The following is an 8,017-nucleotide window of genomic DNA, read 5'->3' on the forward strand; positions in this document are numbered from 1 at the left end:
ACACACACGACACGCTTAAACACACACACGACACGCACACAGAGACACACTGATGTTAAATGAGCATGTTGAGATGTTAGGACCAGAGTTAGGGTGAAGGGTACTATGGTTACAGTGCTTTACTATGGTTACCGTGGTTGTGGCTTCAGTTTATGCTGGATTAACCATCTCAGGGAACCAGTTCTGACTACCGCTGTGGTTACAGTGAGTTGGGTGATGTGTTGTGTGTGTGTGTGTGTGTGCAGTGCGTGCGTGCGTGCGTGCGTGCGTGCGTGCGTGCGTGTGCGTGTGTGTGCGTGCGTGTGTTGTGTGTGTGTGTGTGTGTGTGTGTGTGTGTGTGTGTGTGTGTGTGTGTGTGTGTGTGTGGTGGTGTTGTGTTCACGTGTGTGTGGTGCCGCGCGTGCGTGTGCCCTGGTTAGCTACTATAGCTTTGTGTTGTTGTGCGGTGTGTTGGTCTCTGTGTTGTGTTGTGAACCTTCACACACATGCGACCAGGAAGTGCACTTGAGACTTGAAGCCGGACTGAAGCTGTTTTGAAAACAAGGGAAGACGTTTTTCTTTTCCTCACTGGAAATGGTTTGCTTATAATGACATATCTACAGTAGCCACATGGTTTCCTCTCCTTTCATCACAACATGATTATCATATTTCACTGACTAATACTCCATGAAAATACACTGTGGACCTTTAATCCAACCAATCTGGTGTGGTGTGTGTGTGTGTGTGTGTGTGTGTGTGTGTGTGTGTGTGTGTGTGTTGTGTTTGTTGTGGTGTGTGTGTGTGTGTGTGTGTGCGTGTGCGTGCATGCGTCTTCCATATTTTGATAATCCTGTACAGTATGTCTGGTACAGGGTCTGTTACAGTGGCCAGTTACAGTGGCAGTTACAGTGCAGGTTACAGTGTCTGGTTACAGTGGCTGTTTACAGTTAGCTTGTTTGCAGTGTCTAGTTACAGTGTCTAGTTACAGTGTTTGGTTAAAGTGCTTGTTACAGGTCTGTTACAGTGTCTGGTTACAGTACTGTAACAGTGTGCTGGTTACAGTGTGTTACAATGGCTGGTTACAATGGCTGGTTACAGTGGCTGGTTACAGTGGCTGGTTACAGTTCTGGTTACGTGTAGGTTACAGTGGCTGGTTACAATGGCTGGTTACAGTGCTGGTTACAGTGGCTGGTTACAGTGTAGGTTACAGTGTATGGTTAAGGGCTGGTTACAATGGCTGTTACAGTAGCTGGTACAGTAGCTCATGTTGTACGTCTGTGTGGCTGGTTACAGTGGCTGGTTACAGTAGCTGGTTACAGTACATTGTTGTACGTCTGTGTGGCTGGTTACAGTGGCTGGTTACAGTAGCTCATTGTTCTTCCTGTACATCTGTGTGGCTGGTTAAGTAGCTCATTGTTCATTCCTGTATGCTTTGTGCTGTTACAGTGGCTGGTTACAGTAGCTCATTGTTCATTCAGTATGTCTCTGTGGGCTGGTTACAGTGGCTGGTTACAGTAGCTCATAGTTCATCCTGTATGTCTCTGTGGCTGGTTACAGTGTCTGGTTACAGTAGCTCATTGTTCATTCCTTATGGTCTCTGTGGCTGGTTACACTGTCTGGTTACAGTAGCTCATTGTTCATTCCTGTATGTCTCTGTGGCTGGTTACAGTGGCGTTTACAAGTGGCTGGTACAGTAGCTCATTGTTCATTCCTGTATGTCTGGTGGCTGGTTACAGTGGCTGGTTACAGTGGCTGGTTACAGTAGCTCATTGTTCATTCCTGTACATCTGTGTGGCTGGTTACAGTGGCTGGTACAGTAGCTAATTGTTCATTCCTGTATGTCTCTGTGGCTGTTACAGTGGCTGTGTTACAGTAGCTCATTGTTCATTCCTGTATGCCTCTTGTGGCTGGATGCAAGAATGAACTTATGCTGAGCCTGGAACATAGTCCCTGAGGAGTGTCTGTCTGTCTAGATCACCAATTAATTTATGTTTGGGAAAACATCCCTACTCAACAACCATAAATCTGGACAAATATGGCACTTAGTTACGTAGGAAACACACACACAGGCATGCACGCACGCACGCACACACGCCACACACACACACACACACACACACACACACACACACACACACACACCACACACACCAACACACACACACAGAGTAGGGACAAAGACCTCTAAACCACTCACTTTGTCTAAAATAGATACACCGTTTTCACTGACTGCGTTTAGAGCAGCAATTAGACAGGGTAATTTACACCAACCCTGCAGCTCTACTGTTGTCAGATACAGTGTTGTTATAGTAGTCCAGTACATGGTGTTACCAGACACAGTATTGGTATTAGTAGTCAGTACATGATGTTACCACCGGACACAGTATTGGTATTAGTAGTCAGTACATTTGTTACCAGACACAGTTATGGTATTAGTAGTCAGTACATGGTGTTACCAGACACAGTATTGGTATTAGTAGTCAGTACATGATGTTACCAGACACAGTGTTGTATAGTAGTCAGTGCATGTTGTTACCAGACACAGTATTGTATTAGTAGTCAGTACATGTTGTTACCAGACACAGTATTGGTATTAGTATCAGTACATGATGTATCAGACACCAGTATTGTATTAGTAGTCAGTACATGTGTTACCAGACACATATTGTATATAGTCAGTACATATGTTATCAGACACAGTATTGGATTAGTAGTCAGTACATGTGTACCAGACACGTATGGTATAGTAGTCAGTACATGATGTACAGACACAGTATTGTATTAGTAGTCAGTACATGTTATCAGACAACAGTATTGTATTAGTAGTCAGTACATGTGTTACCAGACACAGTATTGGTATTAGTAGTCAGTACATGGTGTTACCAGACACAGTGTTGGTATTAGTAGTCAGTACATGTGTTACCAGACACAGTTTGGTATTAGTAGTCAGTACATGGTGTTACAGAACACAGTATTGTATAGTAGTCAGTACGATATTTACCAAACACAGTATTGGATTAGTATCAGTACATGGGTTACAGACACAGTATTGGTATTAGTCAGTACATAGGTGTTACCAGACACCAGTATTGGTATTATAGTCAGTACATGGTGTTACCAGACACAGTGTTGGTATTAGTAGTCAGTACATGGTGTTACCAAACACAGTATTGGTATAGAGTCAGTACATGGTGTTACCAGACCACAGTATGTATTAGTAGTCAGTACTATGTGTTACCAGACACAGTATGGTATTTAGTAGTCAGTACATGTTGATTTACCAGACACAGTATTGGTATTAGTATTCACGATACATGATGTTACCAGTACCAGACACAGTATTGGTATTAGTAGTCAGTACATGATGTTACCAGACACAGTGTTGGTATTAGTAGTCAGTACATGTTGTTACCAGACACAGTATTGCATGGAGTATTTTTCTTCTACTGCTTCCCTGATGCTAACATGGTGGCATCACAATTCTAAATGTTCAGATGCATTTGGCCAAAGTCTGCATATCTTTGGCTCTGGGTAATGCTACTGACAGGTAGTAATGATCAGGACTGGGCCAATCTGGGTGACCAAAAGGGCTGAGTGACCTTCCCTGACTCCAGGGTCCAGAAGTTACAGAGACTCCAGTCGCTCGTGGACCAGGAGTCAATGAACGGACTCAATGAAATGGGCCTGATGCAAAAGTAAATAACAACTGACCAACCACTCTAACCTGGACGGCTGGGTYGGGGAGAGAGGGAGAGAGAACCAACTCCCTAACCTGGCCAGAGGGTGGGGGAGAGAGAACCAACTCCCTAACRTGGCCAGAGGGGTAGGAGGCTGGGTGGGGGAGAGAGAACCAACTCCCTAACCTGGCCAGAGGATGGGTGGCTGGGTGGGGAAGAGAGGGAGGGAGACCCACCTCACTAACCTGGCCAGAGGGGTAGGAGGCTGGGTGGGGGAGGGAGGGAGGGAGACCCACCTCCCTAATCTGGCCGGAGGGATGGGAGGCTGGGTGGGAGAGTGAGAGTGTGTGAGAAAGAAAGAGAGGGGGTGGGAGAGATAGATAGATAGACAGAAGAGGGGGGGTACAGAGGTAACATGAGGGAGACGAGTGAAGATGGGAAAGAAAGGGAAGGGGCGTGGAGTTAAAAGAATGGGAGAGATTGAAAGAGGGAGGTTAAGGATTACAAGCTGTTTCCTTCTTGTCCTTATCTGGACATCTGTTGGAAGTTAATAATTAACGCTGATTATCTCTGTCTGAAGTAGCTGTATGTCCCATTTAAAAATCTGTAGTTAAAAATAATCTCTTTAACCTTCCAATTCATGAGCTCATTTTGGGCACATTTAGTGCCCTGTGCTTTGAGAAATGTAATAAGTAACCTAAAATATGCTCTTAGATTGATGGGAAATGACAAACTCATCAGAGTTTGTTTCCGAGATGACATGCTAGTGTAAGTGACAAGAACAGAGTCTACCAGAGCCCTTATTCACATTTTAACATACTATTTTCTTTCTCACTTGCAAGGCACGTAAAATGTAGCTGCATTTGACAGAAGTGATGTCAAGCTACTAGTTGAATTAGTCGAGCTACAGTGGTCACATATCATTCACATCACAACTAGAGGTCGACCGATTATGATTTTTTTAGTGCCGATACCGATACCGATTATTGGAGGGGCAAAAAAAAGCCGATACCAATTAATCGGCCAATTTTATTTTATTTTATTTGTAATAATGACAATTACAACAATACTGAATGAACACTTATTTTAACTTAATATAATACATCAATAAAATCAATTTAGCCTAAAATAAATAATGAAACATGTTCAATTTGGTTTAAATAATGCAAAAACAAAGTGTTGGAGAAGAAAGTAAAAGTGCAATATGTGCCATGTAAGAAAGGCTAACTTAATTCCTTGCTCAGAACATGAGAACATATGAAAGCTGGTGGTTCCTTTTAACATGAGTCTTCAATATTCCCAGGTAAGAAGTTTTAGGTTGTAGTTATTATAGGAATTATAGGACTATTTCTCTATATACCATTGTATTTCATTAACCTTTTACTATTGGATGTTCTTATAGGCACATTAGTATTGCCAGTGTAACAGTATAGCTTCCATCCCTCTCCTCGCTCCTAACTGGGCTCGAACCAGAAACACGACGACAACAGCCACCCTCGAAGCAGCGTTACCCATGCAGAGCAAGGGGAATAACTACTCCAAGTCTCAGAGCGAGTGACGTTTGAAACGCTATTAGCGCGCACTCCGCTAACTAGCTAGCCATTTCACATCGGTTACACCAGTCTAATCTCGGGTGTTGATAGGCTTGAAGCACAGTGAAGAGCTTCTGGCAAAACGCAGGAAAGTGCTGTTTGATGAATGCTTACGAGCCTGCTGCTGCCTACCACCGCTCAGTGAGACTGCTCTATCAAATCATAGACTTAGTATAACATAATAACACACAGAATACGAGCCTTAGTCATTAATATGGTCAAATCCGGAAACTATCATCTCGAAAACAAGACGTTTATTCTTTCAGTGAAATACGGAAACCATTCCATATTTTATCTAATGGGTGGCATCGATAAGTCTAAATATTCCTGTTACATTGCACAACCTTCAATGTTATGTCATCATTACGTAAAATTCTGGCAAAATAGGCAGCCCAAATTGTTGCAATATACACTGACTCTGCGAGCAATGAACGCAAGAGAAGTGACACAATTTCCACCTGGTTAATATTGCCTGCTAACCTGGATTTCTTTTAGCTAAATATGCAGGTTAAAAAATATACTTCTGTGTATGCTTTTAAGAAAGGCATTGATGTTTATGGTAGGTACACATTTTAACGGCGTTCCTCCTCCTCTTCATCCGAAGAGGAAGAGCAGGGATTGAACCAAGGCGCAGCGGTTGTGATAATACTATATTTATTTTAACAAGGAACGAAAACACGAAGAACACTTGATAACTAACAAATAACAAAACGGAGTAGACAGACCTGGACATGCGAACTTACATACAACGAAGAACTCACGAACAGGAAAATGACTACACAAAACGACGAACGAACGAAACAGTCCCGTATGGTGCAAACAAACACAGACACAAGAGACAACCACCCACGACAAACAATGTGACAACACCTACCTTAATATGATTCTCAATCAGAGGAGATGAAAACCACCTGCCTCTAATTGAGAACCATATTAGGTACCCATTAACCAACATAGAAACAGAAAACATAGACTGCCCACCCAAACTCACGTCCTGACCAACTAACACATCAAAAACTAACAGAAAACAGGTCAGGAACGTGACAACATTGGAGCAACGATACGCACCGCATCGATTATATGCAACGGCGGACACGCTAGATAAACTAGTAATATCATCAACCATGTGTAGTTAACTAGTGATTATGATTGATTGATAGATTTTTTTTTATAAGATAAGTTTAATGCTAGCTAGCAACTTACCTTGGCTTCTACTGCATTCGCGTAACAGGCAGTCTCCTCGTGGAGTGCAATGTAATCAGGTGGTTAGAGCGTTTGACTAGTTAATTGTAAGGTAACTGTTAAGGTCCCCCGAGCTGACAAGGTAAAAATTCTGTCGTTCTGCCCCTGAACGAGGCAGTTAACCCACCGTTCCTCGGCCGTCATTGAAAATAAGAATGTGTTCTTAACTGACTTGCCTAATTAAATAAAGATTAAATAAAGGTGTAAAAAAATATATAAAAATTATAAAATAAAAAATCGGCCAAATCGGTGTCCAAAAATACCGCTATCCGATTGTTATGAAAACTTTAAATCAGCACTAATTAATCGGCCATTCRGATTAATCGGTCGACCTCTAATCACAACACGTTTATCTCCTCTTGAAGAGATTAAACAGCAACTTTACACTCAACTAGCACTAGTAACTCAATTACCAGGGCGACATATTTTGCATTCTGTTGGGAAGGTTTTAATGTGGGAATAGATTGGTTTAACTTTTCACATCTCTCTCTTTCRCTATTTTTCTTACTCAATCTCTCTCTCTCTTTCTCTCGCTCTCTCTCCCTCTCTTTCTCRCTCTCTCTCTCAATCTCTAATACACTCTCGCTCACCACTCCCTTGTCAGTGTTTGAGTTATTGACCTGGTTATTTTATCAATAGTTAAAGAGGCTATCTGTTCAGCCATATGAGGGGTGGAGCTGCGTGGGAGCTGAGGATTGGGTGTCTGGCAGACAGACAGGCAGAAAGGCCTATGAACCACTATACTAAGAAATAAACTTAATAGACCCCTTCATGTCACAGACTCTGGTCACTAATGTAAAATATACAGTGCCTTGCAAAAGTATTCATCCCCCTTGGCGTTTTTCCTATTTTGTTGCATTACAACCTGTAATTTAAATTGATTTTTTTTCTCGATTTAAAGTAATGGACATACACAAAATAGTCCAAATTCGTGAAGTGAAATTTCAAAAATAAGTTATGTAACTTATGTATTCACACCGTTGCTATGAAGCCCCTAAATAAGAGAGAGGGCCGCCCACCAAAACTCATGGACCAGGCAAGGAGGGCATTAATCAGAGAGGCAACAAACAGACCAAAGATACAAAGCTCCACAGTGGATATTGGAGTATCTGTCCATAGGACCACTTTAAGCCGTACACTCCACAGAGCTGGGCTTTACAGAAGAGTGGCCAGAAAAAAGCCATTGCTTAAATAAAAAAATAAGCAAACATGTTAGGTGTTCACCAAAAGGCATGTGGGAGACTCCCCAAACAAATGGAAGAAGGTACTCTGGTCAGATGAGACTAAAATGTAGCTTTTTGGCCATCAAGGAAAATGTTATGTCTGGTGCAAACCCAACACCTCCCATCACCACGAGAATACCATCCCCACAGTGAAGCATGGTGGTGGCAGCATCATGCTGTGGGGATGTGTTTCATCGGGAGGGACTGGGAAACTGGTCAGAATTGAAGGAATGATGGATGGCGCTAAATACAGGGAAACTCTTGAAGGAAACCTGTTTCAGTCTTCCAGAGATTTGAGACTGGG

This window comes from Salvelinus sp. IW2-2015, unplaced genomic scaffold (assembly GCF_002910315.2).
Source record: "Salvelinus sp. IW2-2015 unplaced genomic scaffold, ASM291031v2 Un_scaffold2135, whole genome shotgun sequence".
Taxonomy (NCBI): domain Eukaryota; kingdom Metazoa; phylum Chordata; class Actinopteri; order Salmoniformes; family Salmonidae; genus Salvelinus; species Salvelinus sp. IW2-2015.